The following is a 26,325-nucleotide window of genomic DNA, read 5'->3' on the forward strand; positions in this document are numbered from 1 at the left end:
ATGGTACTTACCCACGGAGATTTGACCTGTTTCTTTCGTCTCATAATTAGTAGATTGTAGGAAAACACAGAATCTAAAATGTGCAAATGCTAGTGGGAATATTGCACGGGTCAATATTTTCCTTTTGTACTTTTCGGGAAAAAAATCGAGGTGCGAACATTACACGAGCACGGAAATTACACAAGCATATACGATAATAAATGGTAAAATATTATTAGCATTTGGCAAAAATGTCCAAATATGAGGCATGTACCAATTGATAGATCTAATGAAGCTGACAAAAATGTCAATATAAAAGTTCATGCATAGTTTTCGAGAAAATTAAGAAAACCAAGAGATTGTTTGTAAACCTAAAAATGGATTATGTAGGAAAACCACGCTACCCATTAAGACAAAACTAATAATGAAGAATACGATCATTTTGATTCTTGCAAGATGAAAGTACTTAAAAATAATGGTTAATGAGATATATAGCCTAAAATTCTCATTAACTCTTAATCTTTAATATCTGTTTAGTTACGAGGGTCACTACGAAAGTTTTGGGATGTGAAATAACTTACATACTTAAAATCAATTTAACACTTACATTTTCTCAAAGTATTCACCATTACACTGTACACACTTTTGCATCCTCGAAAACCACTTTTGGAAGCAGTGTTGGCAGTCTTTTTCTTCAAGTGTTGAAATTTCATTCTCGTAAGCCACTACAGCTTCTTCAGGGCTGCATTTTCCGAGGAGAACGTAGGCGCAAAATTATATAATCAGTACCTGAAAGAAATCCATTAGTGTATTTTTAATTCCGAAGCTACTACCGGTACAAGAAGAACGTGTAGAGTGGTGGTTATATTTTGCTTATGATTGCATCTAAGTTACCTGTTTATTAAGATCATGAATGGGACTTACGTTAGTACTTGCGTACGTTACTCCATACGATAACGCTTGAACGGAAATAATTTTTTGATTTCTGTTTTCTGCAATAGATACCTGTATCAAGTTAATTAATGGAGCCCAGCCTTACATGTCATCACGGATAACGATGACTTTAAAAGTGGCTATTGAAGATTCGAATAATTTTTAAATTATTTGATTGAATTAAAGTTCATAAATAGTGTAAAACTATTCACATTAATTTCGATTAACTTCGTCTCATAGATAAGTGTACAGGGTTTGACAAGAAAATGGGTGGCCAGGATTTTTGAGAAGGACTGTACCGTATGTTGCAAGGAGAAACAATTGGTGTTCGAATACTAAATGACCTTTTAATCTAAGATTATGCACGAGATAGGATTTTCGTTATGAGCTTTGAAAAAACAAATGGAGTTTTCGAGACTAGACACCACTTTGAAGACACATTTTTGAGACGAGACAGTCTCAACTTATGTCCCCTGCTACTTGAGTACTATTTTTACAAAATTTGTGCATACAGTACGGCCCTAAACGTAACAATTTGAAGTCTCGTGTTTCTTGTATTTCTTTGCAAAAACTAAAATTCCTTGTGTAGATAAAATTATTTACATCAGGATTTCGAAAACACCGGCTGAAAGTATCATGCTTGTTTTAATATTGTTCGTGAATAATAGATGAGATTTTTCTTGTAATGAATAAAAAAGGTTGAATTCATAATTGTTCGAATAAACAACAGGAAAACTGGGGAAATGATTAGAAATTTATATTCCACTCCTCCTCCCATATTTACCATTCTTTTCCTTCCGTTCATTTTTGAATTATTCATAAATTTTCCTTTTAAGTGCCTTAATTCTTCCATGAAGATTAGGTGGAATGCAAATAAAGAAAAAAGTCATGTAAGTGTCCTACGTCTGACAATGATAAATAGGTTCCCCCACCCTCCTTTTTAAAAAAAAAATATTCAAATATTGCGGCTTTCTTTTCATGACAACATAGTATAAAAGTCGCAGGAGTTATTTTGTATATGACGTAAGACGAATCATATAAGAATTAAATTCCCTTTTCGATCAATATACAAATACGATTATGTACGATTTATGTAATAGAAACCATTGTTCATATCTTGGAGCGTTTTGTGACCTAGAACTTCAAAGTAAACATGAAACGATAATGTTTCATGTTTTTAACAAAGAAAAATGTGGAACAGAATATATATTATACTCATATTAGTTCAATGTAAATTAATGACTTCACTCTGTTCGTTTTGCTAGAGGACGGAGAATATTACCGGTGGACCCCACGATAATTCTGTCGATAAATAATACAGAAATTACTGTATATTCCATTTGATATTCCATCATTTAGCTATATTACAAATAACATGTTGAGCTTATATTTTTTATTCAGTTACGAGTTTTAATTTCGATTTCTTATTTTTAAAAGTGACAAAACATTGGCAAATTCTTTTATACAAGTTGTAGCGTTATAAGAACTTGTACGAAACATTGGTAAATTCTTTTTCGACAGGTTATACCGTTGTACCAACTTGCACGAAACATTGCACAGCTTGTAACGTTGTATCAATTTGTATGCAGTATTATGAGGCATCAGTCTGCAAATCAACGTAACTTTATAAGCCCTGATCTTTACCACAAATTATTATTTTTCTTTAACATATTTTTCTGTTTCTTTTCAGTAAACATTCAACGTATCAACACTTCCAAACTATAAAATATTTTTCAAAATGATGTTGACGATGAATTTTAAAGGTTTGACTTTATGATCATACTTGATTTTTTTCTTCCTTTCTTTTTCTCTAAAATCTCAAATCACAAGGATTGAAGATTAGATCTAAATAAGATAATAGATCTTCAGGAGTTTAGTACTCATATGAACTATTATGACATGCAGACCAGTGAAGCCATATCTAGCATATTGGTGCTAGATCTAGCATAATCCACATGTATTTAGCATCTAGCATCTTGACTTTAGCATCCTGGCCAAATCTAGCATAATTTCATTCTTCTCTCTGGTGAACAGAAAAAGAACGAAAATTTAGATGGTTCAAGGACTGCCGGCAATTATTTCTTTTAGGTGAAGCGATGGTTGGAGCAATGAAACCTGTCAGTATTTCTGCGGTTCTAATTTTTTGTTGAATTCAGAGCAAACTCAAATGTTCAAAAATAGCAAACGTGACTCTGCAAAACACATTTACTTGCCCATAGCTTTATTACTGTCAACTGAAATCTGAATGTGTGGTTATCTGGGATGTTTCTGTCCATTTCAATTTACAACTTGAGAGGGGAGGGATATGACCGTCAGGGGACAGTTAGTAATACACTAAAAGAAATGCTTCAGGTCTATGTCGGAAGCAGCATGTTGTGTATATATTTCTTAAAATGTTATCCATTCATAAAATATAAATTCGACCATCCTCCCCTATAACGTGCCATTTACTATCATTCCTGACAGCATCATGTTAGCTGTACATGAATACAGTTAATACACTTCATTAAAATAATGAAGATAAATAGGGGTGGGTCTTTAAAATTAGTTAGGAAAGGTAATTTGAAAATCTGGCATAATTTACAAAAATCTAGCATAATTCAGACCCATGTTTGGCATCATCGCGAGTCTCGAGTGTGGCAACCTTGATGCAGACCATTGGTTCTCGAGTTATTCACCACTAAAACTGGGTTTCAACTAAGTGAAAGGATATTGTAACATTTCTTTGATAAGGAAGTAGCTAAAGCAATTTAGCACACCAGATTCGATTTTCTCCTACCTTTATTATAAAATTCCTGTTACATGCAATACAGGGTGTTTCAAAACAACACGGACAACGTTTGGAAGGTGATTCCTGACACCAAGATAACACAAAAAGTATAGACCAACCTGGGTGCACAAATGCTTCCTTTCGGAGTTATAGGCTGTCGAAAATATTAAAAAATTAAAGGTCCATAGCTCCGAAACTATGAGACCTACCGTAGTCGGATTAAGACTTCACTTAGGAAGTAATATGTGCCCTATCCAAAAATACATGTTTCAGAATCCTAAGGTATTCACGCAACAATTTTTACACATGGAGTTTGGTTACGGGTATTTAATGTGAAGTATTCACAACTACCTCTGTAAAAATTGTTACAGAAGTACCGCAGGATTCTGAAAGTTGAACATTTGAATAGGGCACATACTAGTTCCTAAGTGAAGCCTTGACCCGACTACGCTAGGCTCCATAGTTTTGGAGCTATGATTCTTTAAAGTTCACTTTTTCATGTTTTCGGCAGCCTATGACTCCGAAAGGAAGCATTTATGCACCCAGATTGGTCTATACTTTTTTTGTCTTATCTTAGTGTCAGGAATCACCTCCCAAACGTTGTCGGTGTTGTTTTGAAACACCCTGTATAGCATGAAGTCACTATAAGTGTGGTCTTCTACGACTAATACAAAGTCCACTAAGTAGTTTTTATAAATAGGTGTTCCTAGACCCAGGCAGCCCAAAGAAGGATTCCCACAAAGCTCCAGGCATGCTGAGTGGTGGTGGTTTAGGAATTCTCAGTGTTCCAGGCAAATAAAGAGAGGTTGAAATCTAGCAGAGCTCCAGGAAACCTAGGCGGGTAGGAAGACCACAGAGCTCCACGCAAGCTAGGTGGTTGCGGTGTAGAATGTTCTCAGAGCTCCAGGCAAGCTAGGAGGCTTGAGTTAGATTAGATCTCTGAGAGCCCCAGACAAGCTAAGAGAAGACAATTGATGTCGATGGTGATGTTACATGGAGTTTGATACCTTTGTTTGGATAGCGGGGGCGCTGGTGTTCCTCTTCTATCACATGACTTGATGATAGTGACGGTGCTTGTCGTATGCTTCTTGTAGTAGAAGAGCAGACTTGGCAATAGCACATGTTAATATTTACAAATGTAAACCACGTGTAGGATATTACGATATTATACATCACATGCTATAGATGAAATTTATCTTATGTTAACCAAACCTAGTATGGTAATGGACTTTAACTATTTTAGTATGCATATAAAATATTATTGTGTGCAAATCTTTTTGTCTGGAATTATTGATCATGGAAGTGTCTGGACATACTGAGTGTATCGAATTCTATGGACGAAACCCGTCCGATCTTGAGCAAACTTGGAATGGTTATAGATGTCGATGAGCTTGGTGAACATATAGTGGGGTGCGTTATGTTTGAAATTACACATCCGTGTGCATTGAGACCATCGATTACTTCCGAAATATGTCTTCACAGAAGCAGGTCACCATTGTGTGGGAGGATTGCGCAGAAGCAGCATCAGGTTTGCTGGAAGACGAGTTGAAAAAGCACAGTCATGAAGAAGCGGATACACTCATTATTCTCCATTCAATCCATACTCGAAGAAAATAACCTGACGATCGCTTGACAATATATTCACCAGATACAGACGTAGCACTGCTTCTGTTACAATACTTTGAAGACATTGGCCCGCAAGTCACCTTTGTCAGTGATCTCCAGGAAAAACGCGTAATTCACCTTTAGGATCTCTATTCAGCTCTCGGAACTGATTGGTGTAGAGAACTATTAGGTGCCGAAGGGGAACGACTTCCACCAACATTCGCAAGTTTAAAACCTCACATTTGGGAGCCCATTACGTGTGCCTTGTGTGGAGAAAAAGTGGAGAAACAGTCACTTTCCCCATCCAGAAGTTCCACCCCCAACAAAATTACGGATGGACAGAAGAACAACATCGTTTCCAGCCTATTCTGTGTTTGCAGCAACCGGCGCCGGACGCAATTTTGTTGAATGTTCACTGTGTCTGTAAAAGTGGATGCAATGCGTGCCGTTGCAAAAAAACGCAAAGTACCTTGCACGAAATTGTGTCAGTGTGGAGATGAGTGTGAAAATTCAGCAGATCATGTGTTAGACCAGCGTTTCCAAACCTTTTTCAACTTGCGACACACTACGGGTGTAACTTGAATTCTCGCGGCACACTCATAGATATTATTATTATTATTATTATGATTATTATTATTATTATTATTATTATTATTATTATTATTATTATTATTATTATTATTATTTGCAAATATAAAATACCATGGTAATTTTTTTCTGTGATTACTGATCTCCTTCTCACAGAGATGAAAGCTCAATCACTGGTTTTCCCCTATGTTAATTCATTATGCTTATTTGTTATTCTAATTTTAAAATAGAAAACAATTGCAATGAAATATAAGACTCAGATTTTTAAAAATACGTTTTCTTTTTCGAAAACTGTATCCAACCTTTCACTAAGAACGAAGATCACTAAATAACGAACGAACAAACAAATGTCTTGTACCTTTACCTTTGCTGTTTTAACCAAAACCGGTGCATATTATTGTAATCACACAGCTTGCGATGCGTTGAAATCAAAACACAGCTGTTGAACAAAGTGTTATTCTGTCATTCACCTGCGAATGAGTGTTCTACGAACGTTCACTTGACACGTACCGTACAAGTGTTTCCATTTCTCGGTGTTAGTATGATTCTCAATTGAAGCGTAACATAGCAGCTAACCGTGGAAATGTATACGAGCCGAAATACTGTCTGCTACACAGTAATAGATGTAGAATAATATATTACAATTACAGTAATTTTTTCCATGGTAGAAATTCATAGTAATGTGAAATACAAAAATATACATTTTTCCCTATGTCTTGCAATTTGGTTGCTATAGAATTAATAATTTTGTTTCGATTTCCTCGCGGCACACCGGTTGGGAAACGCTGTGTTAGACTATGAAGGAAGTAATTCTGAAAAAGAATCAGTGTAACTATGAAACAGTTTTACATTGTTTGAAGGGAAACAAAAAAAATCCAGAGTCTTTGATAAACACTACGATCACAAACATTCGCTACGCTACATTTAAATCTCCACATTCATGTATTTTCGTTTCAAAATATTTTTTATAATTAGAAGCGTTGTGAATCAAGTAAATGAACGGTATTTTTTAAAATAAACATATTGATGCATATACTAACAGAGAGATATCCTACCTGCGCAAACTTTTTTTTTTTTTTTTTTTTTTTTACTTTTTGGAAACAACAAATGGTGCTTATTCCTGATGATGCATGTTACCATATTGCGCATAACGGCTGCTGTGTAACGCTGTCCAAAATACTTTCTATTTCAGCATTATCTTAGCAAAATATAATTATAATATACAATTTAAATAGCCCTATGTATTTTTGTGTTCACAAAGTTTAATAATTTTCCAAATATTTGTGTTGTCTGAGCAAACTATTTTCACCGCCCATTAAGTGTTTTTCTTAAGTTTTATTAAAGGTGTTGAATTATTATTATTATTATGAAGTCTGTTAAAGCAAATAAAATTGTGTTTTACAATGCTTAACATGATTGAATTAATACCAAAAGAAAACATGAGCAGGACGTAGGAATAGACGATAATTTATTTACATGTGCTTGCACGCTCTGAATTCAGTTGTCAGAGGTAAAAGCAATAACTAGAGTACCAATTTTTGCTCATCAGAAATATCACCCACAGATAGAGATGTAAATTAGCGAACTTTTCAGGCGAACTCTCATTTTCGAAAGTTCGTTTCCGAACTTTTCATAAGCAACTTTTCCCGAACTTTCGCTTTCTTTTATTTAGTAATTAGCGACACTCATTTTTATAATAACTTATTCTGAACATAGTGTGATGACTGTGAGCTAGCTATGTGTTATACAGTATAGTTATTTGCACCATAATGATACAAGATGGACTGACACACATTGATATTATACATGATATGGATAAACAAGTAAAACACATTATTGTAACTCAATCAGTGCTTTCCACAAAGAAAAAAAAATATTAAATAAAATGATTAATTTTGTATTGGTAATGCGTGAGTTTATGATATAAACTTGTTTGTGCAAGTCAAATTTAAGTTTTCGGTTGTCAGCATCATGTAAAATTGAAGGATTCTGCCGAAAACATACTGTTTTATGATATTTGCTTGAAATTTGAAATACATGCTTGTAACGCTCCGTAACGTCTTTTGAAAAAATGTGAAAATTATGTACTATTAGAAAGAAAAAAAAAACTAAAATAAATTTACTTCGATTTTTAATATAGCCATGTTATATACCAAAATGTTTGAAATTTTACAGGGATTTTTTAAATGGACAATTTAAAAAAAATGAGCCGAACTTTCGGCGAACTTTCGCGCGAACTTTTCAAGTTGGAACTTTTCATGAAATTTTCCAACACTACCCACAGATCAATATAATAGGTGCTTATCGGGCGTAAGCGAGAACAATGTTTTCACTATGGCAGCCATTTTGATGGCCGCCATGTTGGATTCGGCCAAGCTGTCAGACTAGGACCACTTCAATTCCTCTTTCATCGTATCATAATATCAACACATCCAACTGGAAAGATTTCACCAAAGTGACCTCTTTGGTTATTTCATTACTCTTAGCCCCCTCTATTCATGTGGGAAAATCAAGCAAAAAAGGAAATATTAATTTGTTATAATTTCGTTGTTTCTTAACCGAATTCAATGATATACATGACAATTTATTACTCTTTTAAAAGGTACACAACGTTGTTCTCAATTATTTACCGTTTACTTGTTATTTAAAAATATAAAGAAAACACATCATAAAATATGCAAAATTTGAAATTAAATTATTTCTAACGTTATTAATTGCATTGATAAGTGATAATTTTTGTCAGGTTTTAAAAATTTAATATTTTCTACGTCTTTTGGTGTTTGTTGCATGAAGATTGATCAATTAGTTTGGGATAGGCTTTTAAAGACAGCGCTGTGCATTCGCGAAGGCGACCATCTTTGATAGCCGCCATATTGGATTAGGATGAACGAAAAAAATGGCAACCGTGTCAGAATTTTAAAGCATCACCGAAAGAATAAAATAGTGTTAGTTCAATTTTAACAAGAAATGCACACGGGATTACACAGGCCATTGGTTCCTAAGTTTAGGTCATAAATATGAGATTTGTACTTAGCAAAATTCCGAAATTTCACCAAAACGTGATCGATAAAACTCACTCAATCTTGATCAAACTTAACATGGTGGTAAACGTTGATAAGCTTGATAAGTGTGCGAGCTTAGTATAAAATATTGTGGATTTGGAGTCAGTAAAATCAAGAAATTTCACTAGGACGCGATCACTGAAACTCGTTCGATACCGACCCAACTCATTAAGTTGTAGACCTTGGGCTGCTTAATATGCGTGTAAAAATATTATTATTGACACCCGTTCAATGAATTAGGATATAGAATGTACACATTATATAGCGACAATCCAAACGATGGGAAGACATGTTCTATTGAAGTAAATGATCAATTCTTTGTGAGGATTTTCCAACAAAATTCATCGCCAGGTCGGAAATACAGAATAGCAAAATTTTACTCGGAAATACGACATGGAAATTGCCTATGTCGATTAGTTTTCTTTTTTCTTTTTCTTTTGTTGTTGTTGTTGTTGTTGTTGTTGTTGTTGTTGTTGTATCGTAGGACTAAGCTCAGAATAAAGTTTTGGTATAATCAATGAAAGATGATTTTTATTCTTTTAGACACGCTAAAGCTGGTTATTCTTCTCCAAATCTGTTTAAATGCCCTTTACTGCGTGAAAATTAAATGTTGTCATGTATAACGTTTATATCACATTTAATAATAAAATTTGATTTAAGTAACAGTAACATTAAATCAGAGACGGCTCGTGAGGAAGTTACACTGGTTCAAAATTAAAGTTTTATCGCTTGAAACTAAGAGAATAGAAGTTATCGAATGTAAAGGGCTATTCGAAAAGCGCGCTGGCAAATTTTTGTTTCTCGGTTGGCGACATTGTTTTGTATTGTTGCTCGGTCCACAAACATTCCGATTGTCGCCTTAATCTGAATTTCTCGCATTTCTTCACTCTGTATCTAGCCATGGAGCAGTTTACTATAGCGCAACGTGTGCTAATTGTGGAAATATTTATCAGAACGGAGAAAGTTATGCAGCAACTGCCAAGCGACTTCCCGCGGTTCTAGGGCGAAACGAGGCACGGAATGAATAAACAGTTCACAGACTTATGAAAAAGTTAATTGAAACGGGTTCAACAATGAACATTAAAAGTCCTGGGCGTCGTCGTAGTGGTCGTTGTGAGCGAAACATTGCGGTGGTTCGTGACAGCGTCGTTGTCAGTCCAATAAAATTGGTTCCTCGTCGTCCCCAAGAATTGGGCATAGAGAAGATCATATATGCTCGACGTCAATCACCATACCTGAAATCGGAATGTGTGATGAACATACTTATGAATTTTGTTAGTGTGTTTTGAAAACATGAAGTTCATGTAACAAAACCGGCCAGCTTTTTGAATAACCCTGTATTAATTCTTGTAGACGACAATCATTACATTAGAAAAAATTTTTCTTTTAATTTGAAGCAAAAAAAGCTTTAATTTTTTCTGTGAGACTTCCTTCGTGAGTCGCCTGTACTTATAATGTTTTTTTTTTTTTTTTTTTAAAGCAAGGACAAAAATAGTCTTGATAAACAAGTCAGTAAAATCACGTCATTGAAATTTGAGTTAATTTTAAAGAAAATAGATTCCCATATGAATCAATGGATTAAAAATCAAAGATGACGTAACTTCTTTACATTTTAAATGACACAATATTGAAACCCAATATTCAGTAGACCAATATTGAAACCCGAAGGTGTTGTGTATTTCTACTACTTCCGGCTTTAGTAGAGATTTCATGAACCAGATGAAATGTATTCTTGGAATGCTTAATCGACTGCACAAAACCACTTCTCGCTATCTATTACCGTTGTTACTAAATAATGATCATCTTTAAAACCGGATATGGTTTATTTCTACTACTTCCGGTGGATGGATCACCTCCATCAACTAACTCTGTCCCTGGCGAAAATTGATGATGATGGATCAAGTAGTTCTTGAAATCTTTTGTCTACTGGACAGAATAAATATATAAAAGGGTTTTGGTAAACTAAACTCATTTAACGCTCCACAATTATGACCTTGTGTCCTCGCGTAAGCGTAGGCGCTAACGCCTGTTGTATTTGGTGCGAGCCGTCCCGGATTCGATTCCCGGTGAGGACACTCGATCGAGAATGTGTAATAACTTTTTCAGGCCAGCCGTCCTGAGTGAGGATTTCCTGGATTTTCCTCATTCACACCAGGCAAATGCCGGGATGGTACCTAACATATAAGTTCCAGGCCGCGTCCTTTCTTCCTTTCTTTCCCTCGAATAGTGTGATCGCAGAGGGACTTCAGGCCTTATACGTGACGGGCTAACATGGCCATAGATACTGAAAGCCCAGAAACCTAACCCTAATCCTAATTATGACTTTAAAGCTAAATAACACCAGGCCCGAAACCAGCCACAGAGGTTTGGGGGTGCCATGAATATGTTAGGGGGGGGCCAAGTCATTAAAAATTCTCTTTCAGATAGCTAAGTTGTGTTTTTTTTATTAATAATAGCATTTTGTGTTAAGGTCTGGAGGGGTCAAAAAAAAGTTTAGAAGGCAGGTCCCCTAGCCCCCTCTGCTTGCGGGCATGAATAACAGCTGATTAATGAGAGTGAATGATTATGAAACAACTGATGGAGTGAGAATGTAGAAAGAAACGGGAGAAATCCGAGAAAATCCATGGACACGATGTAGTTCACCATAAACTCTCACAGACTGGGTTGAACCAGGGGCCCTTTTGCACCAGTGGTGAACATTCTACCACTCAACTACCGTGACACCTTCAACAAGAATAAATTTATACCATTCCAATGCATTGTATGCAAGGAAGAACAAAATGAAGAATCCGAAGGAAGTTCTTTTTTAGTCTTACGTTAAATGTGATACTCGTATATGAAATCGAGGCGGAAATTCATGTAATGAAGAGAAGAGTGTTTTTTTTTCCTGATCACCGTTCTTTTTTAATTACAAAAAATAATGGAAGCGTGTGTTGTCATAGCAACATATTTGTATTGAAACCTGGAAATGAAATAATAAAAAAAAGAAAAAGAAAATATGATATACCTGAAAATAAAAGAAAAAAAGAAAAATGGAAAGATAAAAAGGAGATGGGAAGAAATGAAAATGGGATTTTTCCAGTACAAATCCCCTTTCAGTGAGTTTCATGGCTCACTGCTCTAATATTCAGCTTTTGTGCAACAATTTCTTTCCCTTTTTCTTTCTCTCTTCAAAAAGAACGAAATGTCCGGCGCATTCATATTTGGAATCTACTCAGCTCAACATTCTATTCGATTTCGTTTGTGAACTGAAGTGAACAAAAGCAGGATAAAACATTTATATATGATTGCTTTTTTTTTTTTTTTTTTTTTAATGTTTTGCTTCCTTTGATGAAATTCAATTTATTGTTTTATTTATTACATCTGTTCTTATTAGCTGAAGAGAAGAAAAGTATGATGTGATTAACTACTCTAACTCTAGGGTAATGTATATGAAACACTTTTGTCGCTGTTGTTGTTGTTACTTATTTCAACAAGAATGAAACAAGCAACAAATTTCTGCATGTCAAATGAACAGTGGCGGATCTAGGAGGGTTAAAACTGGGGGGCAGTCAAAACCCAGACTATGATAGGTATATCATGAGTTCAGTTAATGTTCAAAAATATATCAATAATAGCTTAAATTATTTTTGTCACTCAAAAAACTGGGGGTCTAGGCCTCCTCGGTCCTACGTTAAATCCGCCACTGCAAATGATGAGTATCTGTGAGAGATATGTAATTGGATATGATTTGATTTGTGAGTTTAGCGTTCCGTTCAGAAGCGAGGCTATATGAGACGTGAACCTATAGTTTAACGTTGGATCCGGACCATATGAATTTTCGCCGGGAATCGAACCTGAGTCTTTCATGTCAAAGGTGCGTACGCTAATCGTGGAGATATGCAATGTCTGTAGTAAATGTTGAAAGGGTCAACATTGTTGCTAGAAAATAAAATGAAATTTTTCAGTTCAACGTCCCACGCTTATGCTCTTTAGGCTAAGAGAGACGATGATTAAGGCAAGTGAATGATGATGAAAAAAAATTGTGAAATGAGAAAGTGGAGGAAGCATGAGTATCCCAAAAAAATACATGGCCACGATGTTGTCCGCCACAAACTTATTTTCTGGGATCAATCTAGTGACCGCACGCACCAGAGATAAGCTCTCTACCACTGAGCCACCGTGAGCTCCCCCCCCCCCACACACACAGACACTGCTGCTGGAGACACAACTGAACATATTGTACAATTTTCCTGTCTGTCTTCTGAATGACTGTGCTATTGATTTCATACATATGTTCCACTCGAATCATCCAATAATTGAGGACAATTGACGTATTCTTTTGCCTTTTTAAGTCAGTGATCCGTAACCCAGCAGACCCAGTAACTCAAAAAAAACTGTGACCAATGAGATTTGGTGAAAGCTCTGAGATGACGAAACATCATCATACATATGAGGAATATGTTGTGGCTGCTAACGTTGTCCTCACAAACACGATTCTTTGCCGATAAATCGGTAATTTTCTTTTTCTCTTGTATATGTCTTCTGTGTGTGTGTGTGTGTGTGTGTGTGTGTGTCTGTGTGTGTGTACGTATGTGTGTGTGTGTGTGTGTGTGTGTGTGTGTGTATGTGTCAAAGTACGGTGTATTGCACTGAAAGATAACTAAAAGGTTCATCAAAATATAAGCATATGAGGAATCACAGGAAAATATCTACATAATTTTCTTATGACACAGTATCAAAATATAATTGAATGAAACCGTAAAACTTGTCATGTAGAACGTAAGATTTTTTTTAACTACAAGAAGACAAATAAACATGAAGTTACATTTGAAATAGTCAAGACATAATATCTTGATTAAGAAATGTCACACCGAAAATCAAAAACTTGAATATTCGAGTTCGAGTAGAGGATTTATTAATCCACTAGAAAATTCTATAGTAATGAAGTAAGAGCTATTATTTCGGCTGCTTCCAAGTCATCGGGTCTGTACTTATCACCGGAGTGTGTTTGGGTCTGCTGGGCTGTCTGGGTCAGCTACCTGGTTTGAGAAGCTAGACCGAGACCCCAGGAACACGAAAAATAATTGTGACTTAAGTGACAAACTTTACTACTTCAAGTAACCCAAGAGGAAGTACTCGGAGGTGATTCTCGTAATTATAGACTTTTGAAATTACCCGGTCTTCAAAGAAGCTTGAAATCAGCTTCATTGACTCCTTTGAAGTATGGCATATTGCACCGTTTTCTTGAAAATACCATTGACGCAGCTCTATATCATCCAGTTGCTTAACCAACTTTACAACGTCCAAAATGCTCCTCAAAAATATAGGATTCATTAGCCTCTCTGCAGATATTGCGCATCAAACTCCAACTGCCAATAACTGTGCAGGTTGTTAGTGAATGGCTTCAGAATTTTCGACGGTTCTCATGCTTCGGAATTACAATTTTTCTATGAACCATGTGATGTCCAATATGTTATGATTTCTTGTGATGATTTGTTGCTTTCATCAATTGTACAATTTTCTTGGTAATTTTGAATTCTTTCATGATTTAATATAAACTATCTCTTTAACAAAATAATACGCTTCCTTAAACATCCATGAATAATTGGAGAATCGTACTGTTATATTACGTACTTTTCTCTAATATCTGTCTGATGTAAAATAAGTACTCCAGTGTTTGACTATCATGTCAAGAAGTTTCAACATGGTTAGACAAGATCAAGCAGCAGTGTGACAATAGACGTATTCTTCGATAATTAATGCACTCTACTTTCTTTCTGTTCTTAAATATTTCGCCCCCGGAAAGCAGATAGATGCTAAGCGCCATTATTCTTGATTTACAACTAAGTGCATATCCTGACTTTCTATTTCATATTTAATGTTGGCAGAAAGAAGACAAGTGGCAAGAGACAATATGAAAGGTCTGCAGTGAAAACTGAATACTATAGAAGAATGAAAGAATGGAAATTAGTTATTATTTCATTAGTTTTTATGCTCTCCTGAGAAATTTGCAGTTTGGCGCTTAGCACCTTTCTGCTTTCCGGTGGCGATATGTTCTATCTATTATTGTCAGGGCTCTCCATTCTTTGGGATTTTTTTTTCTTTCTGTTGTGTTAAGCAGTTTACTCTACGAATTTATTTTATTAGGACGAATCCTGCTGTCTTGAGTTCTACTGGAATCAAATCAGCTCCCTCAGATTAAGTTCTTTAATTTTTAAATAGCTGATCCAATCTCTAAGGAGTTTTGCAGAGTGTAATATATTTCCCTTTATGTGACTTTACATGTTTACAATTAACAGATGATCGAAAATTTACTTTCATTTACCTGAGACCTTTTTGACAACAGCTGCTTCCGTTCTCATCCTAAATTCCATTTGGTCCGAGCTGATAAACCTTTGTCGAATCCATTATGTAACAAATACCTTATTTTTCTGTTGCTGTTACTATTTTCTTGTGTTTCCGCAGCATTTTACGTACTTTTTTTTGTTTGTTTTTGCTATTTCTAAAAATATGCGTAGCCATACATTTACTATTATATTTCCATACTTAAACTACTCGGATTATAATTTACTTCGTTTGTGCTGTTTATTCACATCTTTGTAATTGTTCATCGCACCTCAATCTTCGCCATGATGTATCCTATCATTTCTTCCGTTGCTTTTCTCACAGGATGATTGTCTATGTTTTGTCAATATTGTTGTCACCTCTGCCCTGCAAAACTTGATAGAAATATATTTCCTTGATCTTCATATTCTTAAATTTTCCGATATATCTTTTCTTATGGCTTTCACTTTTCTCTGTTTTGTGGAAAATCAGTCAAATCTTTGCAATTATGAGTTCGCAGTCCACTACTTCCTGAAAGGACGTTTATTACTTGTCACCGCTGATCTATATATATGCTTTCTTTTTCAAAATCATCGTTGGAGAAATCCATGCATATTTGTAGACGTCTTTGTGTTTGAAACACATAGAGTTAGCCAGTATGTTTTTGGGTATACTGAAAAATTAGTCTTACTATGTTGACTTCAAGGTTTCATTCGAGACAAGGGTTGAAGCTGTCACGTCTCGAAAAGATGTGAAAATGATGTCTTATATAGGAAAATATGTGTTCCTTTTGGAAAAGCTGTCTCTCTTCGAGAAAATTGTGTTTTGTCCCGTATTGTTTCATGGGCAACTCTAGTTGTTATTACTTACTTTGGATAACCTTTCTTTACCAATCATCTGGAGAAAAAAAAATCTTGTTTCCCTATTTCTCGTTGAAATTACCTATTTGATTACTTTTATAATGTTGTACCTTGATATTAGATCGAAAATATGCTCCAATTAAAAGCTGTTCTTCGCAGTTTACCGCATCTTTTTGTGGGGCGTATAAACTTCTAGTTGTATACAGTATCATCGGTCCTTTCGGACAATGTACGATAGTTTATTGTTTATATACTCAGTCTTAAAGATTCCCTGTAAGACATTTTTAAAGAAAAATCCCATCACTAGCTCAAGACAAGTTTCATATATATATATATATATATATATATATATATATATATATATATATATATATATATATATATATATATATATATATATATATCGTCATATTGCTTCTTAACCATTAATATAACATCCATGCGTTCCTTCTATTTCTTTACTTCTTACTGCTTTCATTTATTTTCTCTCCTACATAAACTTTTTTGGGAACGCATCCCCCTACCAGAGACGCCCGTGCATATACATAGTAGATTTAAAAAAATAATCACTTACAAACTAAACTTCCCAAAGCTACGAAGGCAAGCCTAAAAGGACCATAGTCAGCTAAGAGCACGAGGAATGCGAGATCAGCGCATCGAGTCCCAATACCTTTATTTCTGACTTTGTAAATCAGATTTCGCTACTATTAATTCACGAAGCTCATCAACTGCAATGGGTGCTGGATCAACATCGGAATTAAGTAACATTGAGCCAAATTTATTGGTTATCTATGGTAAAATTATTTGAGAATGAACATTCTATCAAACATTACTTAAATGTAATAGTAACTAATATCCGGTTTACTTAGTTACAATGTATTTCTTCAGGTAAATTTCCACGCCCACATGTATGAAATAAGTATGGAACTCAGAACTGTGACCAAAGATATTTCGTGTAGATAAGAATCCGTTTACGGTCAATGTAGATTAATTGTTCATAACTTTCTCTATATAATTTTTGATTTAAAAGGAATCGCATGAGAAAGGTGCATGTGTGTTGACTAATTACAGAAATCGATGCCATGGATATTTATGCAAAAGTAGATCAGCTTCTATTCTTGGTATTCATTATGCAAATGTTTAAGTGAATATTTACACGAAAAGCTACGGATTTTTAGTAAACTCTGACATGCATTTGTTGAAATTGCTATATGCAAACAAGTTGAATGTACTGTAATAGTACCAGGGCAGTAAATGAATCAGCTTTTTATTATCGTTTTACAGTAAATTGAACAATATACTGTACAGTAAGAGTAACAGTATGTGTTTTGACTTCAGGAACTTAAGGAGTTCTTAATCTTAGAAATATGATTTGTTTGTAAGTTTCACATAGTCTAGATTGCAATTGTTCCTTTCCATAATCTATCAAGGAAACCATTCCATTACTTACTAAGAAACGATTTCGTTAGAATTACTCTTTACGTATTCCAACAATATTACATACATCTCTTTCTCAGTTTTATCAAATCCTAAAGTAGCCATTGTTTATTTTCCTTTCTACTATTCTTAAATTGTCTATCTATCTATTTTTGAATCAATTTTAATGTTAGCGGTGCTTACACTAGGAGCAACAAGCAGGAAACATAACACTTTTTGAAAGGTTGGCAGGAAACATAACAGGTGCTATTTGAAAACACAACACTTTGTACCAGGTTGGCAACACTGACAATCCAATAACCTCAAATGTCGATTAGTTTAATTCTCTATGTTAGTATAAATGTGTTTGTAAAGGCATAATTCCACTGGATTGTATTATTTCTGTAATATTCAACATTTCTATTCACTTGCCCATAGTGAGCCATTGGAGGGACTCGACGTTTGAACACCCTGTATCTCCGAAACGAAGCGGCATCGGACCCATGTTTATAGGAACATTTTTACTTATTTGGATGTTCGCAATCACCTGGTTATTTTTGGCCATGCATTTGTGTTACACGCTGTATAAGAATTAGCAATCCTAAAGCCGATCAAATAAACAATCTACCAACTAAGCATCAAATACTTTTACAAACTACAGCGAAAGGAATTCTATCAATAGGACTTCATAGAAGAAGACAAGCAAAACACACCCAATCCAACAACAATATTACAAGCCCTAACTAACTACTACCATGAGCAGACAGCACAGTGAAAACTAGTAACATAAACAAATAACACACAACATACGTTTCTGACAGGTAAATTGCAGGATTGCCTGCTGGTACGGGTTCAAAACTGATACAGCGTATGAGCACTGTCCAAACAATACCATCACTCCAAAGGCAACATAGGAAATTGCTGAACAGCACAGTGAAACTCAAAGGAAAGCATAAACACGCTAACAAAACAAGAAGAACACTAACAGAAACAAAGAAGAACAGTAACAAAACATAGAAGAACACTAACAAGAACAAAGAAGAACATTAACAAAACAGAGAAGAACACTATAAACCAGGAATTCAAATAAGCAACAAAATTTTACTAACCCAAGAGAAAAGCTACTAGCCCACATCCCGGATCTCAATCGTGATTTTTATAATTTTATTGTTAAAAACTCGTCCTCACCAATGAACCACTCTCCCTGGGCGAGTGGGCAAGTGGTTATTTGCATCCCTGCTATAAACGCAAAGAACACTAACAAAAGCACACTAACACTAATAAACACAGAAAATACCAATAATCATAAAGAACACAAACAAAACCAACAAACAACTCAATTAGACAAAAACAACTTTAATAAAAAAAAGATAGGAAGAACACATAAAACCAGGAAGAACACAGACTACTACACGAACGAGTCCATTAAAGAAAGCATATTTACTATACATGGTACAGTCATCACCAGACGCAGACCTCTTTTAACAAATACACACACACACACACACACACACACATATATATATATATATATATATATATATATATATATATATATATATATATATATATATATATATATATATATATATATATATATATATATATATATATATATATATATATAAGAAGCAGAAAGCTAGAAATCCATCCATTTCAAGATCGAGACATTAAACTGACTTGACTTGCCTACAGTCATCTTAATTGGGGGCGCGGTGGCTCAGTGGTAGAGCGTTCACCAGCGGTGCTTGGGTCCCTCGTTCGATCCCAGTTTGCGCCATGTGGACATTGTGATGGACAAAACCGTGCTCGTGGGTTTTTCGGGGTTCTTCCATTTCCTCCCACTTGATTCATTCCACCATTTCCACTCATTTCTCATAATCACCGTCTCCTTTAGCCTAACCGGCATAACCGTTGGACGTAAAACTCGAAGATTTAATTTCATTTTTTTCATCGTAATTGGTTAGTGAACCAATTCTTGGTCCTCATGCCCCTTCGCACGGCTATCACCATCTTCAGCTCGCCTCGCCAATTGTATCATTTTGATTCTTTCTTTCCGAAGGATCGAAGTCATTATCATGCAAACCAAACTACTCCCAAACACCTGCGACAGATGCAGATGTTCCTAATACTTCAAACGCCGACACTTCAGATGACTTCTCAACATCAATAAGAGGGATAGGTATTGAGTTACCCGGAACTCAAACTCGATATTTATCAAGACAACCTTCGACCTTCTATTGTATTTATACAAAATTTCATCAAAATCGGTTCAGTCGTTTTGCTGTGATGATGTAACACAGAGTTACACTTGAGTTTATGTAGGCCTATTTAAATTTCTGTATACCCATAATTCTTAACATGAGACTTTTAGATTTTTAAGAAATTGCCTCCTTCTTATTGTATATTTACGTCTGCATTGAAAAGTATATTAAAGTAAAATGTTATATAAAAATTAAATCAAGTGTTATTTCCAGAATATATGTAAAATAAATTAATTTGAAATCTAAAACTGTGAAAAAATCTGGAAAGATCTACTAACGAAAAATGAATACAGTATTTTGAATAGGATAACACAATGTAAGGTATGAAATTTGGAGTAACGAAACTCACGTGTGGCATGCATGTATAAAATGCATGTGATATGGATTTAGTCATCTTAACGAATTCTATCGTTAAAACAATTGTGCCGCGTGTAAAATTCTGTTATCTTGATGGTATGCAAATGGCACGTTCTTGCAAGTTACCGATCTACTTATTTGCACCAATGTGTTATAAAAACACCACAACGTATCATTACATAGAGTCATTATTTTAATATATGCTGACTTGAGCTTTGCCAGCATTATCAAGATGTGTAAAATTTCCTTTTCAATCATTTTACTTGTAGTACATGTATAGAACAATAATAGATTTTCAATTCTAATTTTACAGAGCCCTAATGTACAGTTTCCAAAAGAATTTTCGTTGCTTCATGAAGAATACGCTAGATTTTCTTGATGTTGCTTGTTTCCTGCACTTAATAGCTACTAAGGATTAAAAAATGTTTCAGAGTCAGATCAGTGAATATGCCCTAAACTCTAGACTGAAGAAAAGTAATCTCCTCCAGAATCGACCCAAAATCATACATGCTAATGAATATTAAAATGAATCTGGTACACACATATTTTTGTTGTTTCTATTCTTATTTTAAGTTTAGATTTTCAGATTATATAAGAAATAATTTCTAAGGGTAATTTACTTGTTCACTTTCTACTAGGCAGGTCCAAAAGCGTGCATTTGGGAACAGAAAAACTTTCAGATATTCGATTTAGTTTTTACTTCTGTACATTACCGCTGCTCACATGCAGACATTTTCATAGTCTCTTGATCTGGTTAGGAAAAGAGTCCTGAGTATCATTAGGTGTCAGTTTCTGTAGTTCGACGTGCACTGTATTGATCACGCATTATAATACTCTAACATTAGCCGCACATGATGACTTTTTTAAGGAAAAAAATCACAGGGTGAGGTTGGGTGAGTAAGGCAGTGTCTGGGAAGGTTGAACCCTGAAGCACGAATGAAGTCAATGGTTTGGGTAGTCCGATGTACCTTGCGTTATCGTGGTGCAGAAACCAGTTTTGGAACTAATCGGTGGGTTGTTAAACCTGCGGACAAACTTAGAGATGCATACATATGAAATGTCACAATTTCTCCTTCGTCAGAGGGGATAGCAGCCATGATTCTGTCTTTGCACATAATAACGGTAAACATGACCTTGATTGCCGATTTCTGTTGTTTAGTTGTTTTCGGTGCTTGTACACCTTTAGGCGGTGGCTCATGCTTTGGTGTTTCATGAGAGCTTTGAATTTGAACAGCCACGCTGCATTCCCACACCTGAGGAAATCTTGTGTGAATTGAAGACGATGTTCCTTCTCTTCTGCCTTCAGAACATGTGGCTCCAATGCGATGATTTCATTGTGTAGTGATAATTCTGTGTGCGCTTGTTTCCGGAATATTTGTTCACTTAATTAATATTTTCAGGTTGATTGTTATTTCTTCAGCCACAATACGCCGAATGGCGTCCACCTTGTACTTATTGTCTAAGTTTGGTGTCAACCTTCCCGTGCTTAATCTTCTGTATGCGATGGCGGGTTTGGAAGAGCGCAAACGCATTTCTTCACAATTCTTTGGAATGGTGCTGCTCACCTAGATGTTCGCCCAAGTCGTCGAAGTTTAGACTGCTAACATGTATCGGTGAAAATGATATTTTATCAACATTCGCTTCTCATCTAAGGAAAACTTCCTTGGGGACACACATCCTCCTTTTCTGTTCGTTTCTCGTCTCCATCATCACTTAGGAACTTGCAAATTGGAATAATTTTTAGTGACAATCCTACTAGCTTTGTGTATAATTTACATCAAATTCGTACCACTACGGAGAGGGTAGAGTAAATACACGTGCTTTTGAAACCCTCCTCAAGTATATATTTATTTGTGACCCATCATTATAAAGCAGTGGTGCCCCCCCTTATTTCCATGACGCACCCCCCCCGCAATTGTCTATCCATAGGTATTCTTCCATGAAAAAAAATCTTTTCGATTAATTTTACCCCCCCCCCCCGCCAAACATATTTATATAGATTTTTAACCCCCCCCCAAATATTTCAATGACGCAGTTTGCGTCATAGGCCCCCCCTTGTGGGCACCCCTGTAAAGTAATGGATCCGAGGACTGTACCAAGAATAGAATTCTGTTAGCACGCACATAAATTTTTCCCCGTTGAGAAGACCACTTTAAGCGATGAAAAAGTTTGAATTTAATCAAAAGAAAATAGAATTTTCAGTTTTATGTCACTCATTCATGCCCTTTAAGAGACAGATGATTAGTTTAAGTTAATGATTCTTTAAAACATTTTGCAATGAGAGTGTGGAAGGAAACTGGGAACGTAGAGAAAATCTACAGATACGGTGTTGTCCACCACAAATTCAGAAGACTTGGGACCGAACCAGACACCGCTCGCACCACAAGTGAGCACTTTATCACTGAAGCATCGTGCACCTCGATAATTAAGACATTAAGAACAAACGTGTATAATTTTGAAAGATAGTTATACTATATCCTATTTTGACCATATACGTCAGTCAATTGTTTATCATAACATGTTTGAGGAATGACATTCCTTAGCGAACACGAACACATTGATGGAACTGGATGATGAAGCAGAAACTGTCTAGGAATTTTGTGTAATTTACAGTCCTAACAGTCATGTAGTATAATGTATTAGTGCTAAATAAAAGTGACGTATATATATATAGGACATAGTGTCTCAAAGAATTGTGAATAGGATGTTCGCAATTCTATTGGTCACTGCTAGAAGAAGACCTGATCTGAAAGCTAACAACTCATTCTTTTTACATCGAACGATATGTCTTTTTAGCACCACTGAAGTTGTGTTTTTTCTAATTTCTTGGACATTAAGCTTCAGAATTTGTCGTTAAGCATGTCATTTTCTTCAGCTTGACATGAACCATCAAATTGATATGTGGCTAATATTTAAACAATATTATAGTTTAACGAAAAGTGAAGCTTGAAGAAGTTAATGATAATTTGGGGCCTATATCTCACTAACCATATTACATACTGTTGTCTTACTAGTATCATAATGAAGAGCTTCTTGAGGGTGCACTTGAGGATCAGTCTTACCTAAATACGTTGCGAGATTTTCTTTCAGCATTAACTTTTAGATTTACGAAATAATTAGTTTTTCTCGATAACTGTGCATGAGCTATTACATTGACGCGTACCATTTTGTTCTACTCAACCGATTGGTATATATGGTGAAAGTCGGCGCGGTTAAATGATCCTCAGACAGCTTCAAAGGAAGCGGAACACCATTGAAGTTACCCATATGTTTCTTTGTTATATGACAGGAATATTTCAATAAATACTTCTAGTTGAGGATGATCTTCCGGTTGACCTCTGCAAATGAAAGCGACGTTGCTTTCCCTCTTTCTCTTTTACACAGAAAAGGATTACAAACTTAGTCAATGTGTTTGACCTTTATAGCTCCATTTGAATTACGTTAAAAGGACTACTTTAGTGTTTTTTAATGCTATTGATACTATTATTAATATTGATACATATTAGCAAAATGCATCCATTTTTATATAAGCTTAGCGATGGCAAGAAGGCATCCCGTAGGGACGATTTGAACGTGGCAAGTAAACAGTAAGGTCAGTAAGGTTTATCGCGATTGCTATATATATATATATATATATATATATATATATATATATATATATATATATATATATATACAGGGCCGGATCCAGGATCCTCTGAGGGTGGTGCACCAATAACTACCAGCACATTTGAATTAAATTTGAGCTTTTTAAATGCCTTTAGGCATCTGTGATCTGAATGAGGAATTCCTTTGGAAATCTTAAGTGTCTTTTCTCGATGAATCTTCCTTCAACCTTCGGAAAACTGACTTAAACTATTGATTTTGCAAAACTCACTGCCAGCTTTTCACTTTAGGTAGTGTATATTTACAACGAAGGGGGTGAACGTGCACCTTTGCACCCCCCGTAAATCCGGCCCTGTATATATATCTTTTATATATGTAAAATCTTTGGATGATTTTTTCCCAGTAGAATTTCAAGCACTGATATGTATTCCACAATTGTTCCGTTTTACATTTTATGTATTAATGCTGAATATTCCTTCTGTCCATTTTACATGATTGCGTGCTGTTTATATCACGAAATAACAAATGATTATCTTTAGTATGATTACCTCTTCTTTTGTACAAAATAACACAAGCCAAGTGAAATACGTAATGGAAGTCTCGTAATTTTTAATTAACATGTGCCACTCGTACCTGAAGTCTTTTAATCATTGTTTACGTACCCATAAAAGAATATCGCAGTTATAGTTAACTGTAAACACAACGAGTGAAGAAGACCTTGGCCTTTCCAAGAAACATAAAACAGTCTCTGCCATTTCCAGAAAACAGGAAATGAAGTTCTTTTACTGTTTCCATTCATCATAAAAGTCGGTCAATATGATTTATTGACTCATCCATTCGGTTCGCTGATGCTATTTGCAAGATGATCTCAGAAACAATGTCCAAAGGCACATCATTTCCACACTATCTGTTACCTTTTCCTGTGAATTCAGTCACAAATGGTAGAAAAAAAATTACATAATTCTGAATAAATCTCGGAATTACAATATTCTTTAATTCGATTATGTTTTATTCATCACGTATCAACATCCACTTGCATAGAGTTATTTTGCCAGTGTTTCAAATCATTATAAAATAAATTTATACATACATATGTATATAATGGAGCACTCATATTGTAGCAGCGCGTAATCTTTAAGGTAATAAGATTGATTCTGTTATGTTGTGTGCTAGTGTTGTAAAGTGCGTGAAGTGGTTTCGTAAGAATTGTGTATATTCACTCCAGACATTGTAAAACGAACGTTTTTCAAACAGGGTAAATTGTGTTTCATTATTATTTGGGACAAGTGTACGCAAGGTGCCATGTGTTAGACGTGTCGCGGGGAACAGTATTCTAGGAGATGGTGGCTCGCAAAACTTTTGAGAAGACATAATCAAAGAAGAATAGCCGATGAAAACCAAATGTAGATGAGAGGGATCGTCAAATATTGAAGATTGTCACAAACAACTAAAGAGTTAATGCGGAACTACTTACTGTAAAATTTAATCAACATCTGCAAATTTTTCTACAGGGTATCTGAGAAGTCCGCGTATCCATAGGTTCCAGTATAACAAAGAAGAATGTTAGTGTAATTTAATTGGAGTGTTCGTAACATTGATAACATTGTTTTCGTATTCACAGACAACAATGTCTGGAATCCCTTCTTTCAAGCAAGTCTCGTACTTTCAAGTTAAACGAAAAATTTCAATCGAGAAGCCATGGTTGATGTCAATGATAGCAGTCATACAGTTGAGGAACATTTAGTTGTATGTGTGTGGGCGCACGAACGACCACACACATCTCAAGCACTAATACAGGTAATGACTGCGGTATGAGATCACGTTGGCAAGAACTCATCTTGTGATAACTCCGCTTGATTGGACGAAACGTGCGTTTGGTTTAGGTTGTGTCAAAGACAGGCTGCATAGTTGATGTAAAAAGACACGTGAGGAAACAAAGACACGGTCAATGGCGACATTTCTAACTAATTCGCTTCGTAAAAAAGCAGCTTAACTGAATATACCCCGTTCAACAATGCATGACCATTAAAAAATATATATTCTCTGTGAAGCTCAAGCTGAGGAGTACGCAAACTTCTTGGACACAGTCTGATAAGAGCTGCATAAACTCAATATCTAGGAATGGGTTGGAATATCAAACTGTGATCACAGCTCTCAACGCGATAGAACAAGAAAGATGATGGTGAGGACACAAAAACAGGCGCTACTGCCCACTTCCTCCAATCAAATATGGCGATCGCTCTGCACTAATGAAACTACGTTAATATTCCGTCGCCCCTATTTTTATCCTCAAAGGATGAGTTACTGCCAGTGATTATGCGGACACTTTAGGCGACTCTGTATAGCATCTTATAGTACAGATTTGTTTTTCTAACGATGACACAATCTTCCAACATAAGAATGTGCTACTATTCACAGAGAGATCTGTTAAGCTATGATCGTGATGAATTGTATCACCTCTCCTAACTCTGAACTATGCAATTTAATAATCTTAAAAACAGTTTCTCATTAATTTCACATTTCATGGTACAGGTAGTACTATTTACCTAGACATACAACCATTTAGAGCTATAGTTTAC

The 26,325-nt window shown here is 35.4% G+C and overlaps 1 protein-coding gene across 1 annotated transcript in view; it reads left to right on the forward strand.

The window, feature by feature from the left end:
- LOC145677120 (serine/threonine-protein kinase NIM1) overlaps positions 1-26,325 on the forward strand; it is a 161,837-nt gene that overhangs the window by 94,827 nt on the left and 40,685 nt on the right. The window lies entirely within an intron of this gene.

The sequence above is a fragment of the Thermobia domestica genome, chromosome 2, assembly GCF_964235325.1.
Source record: "Thermobia domestica chromosome 2, izTheDome1.hap1.1, whole genome shotgun sequence".
NCBI lineage: Eukaryota > Metazoa > Arthropoda > Insecta > Zygentoma > Lepismatidae > Thermobia > Thermobia domestica.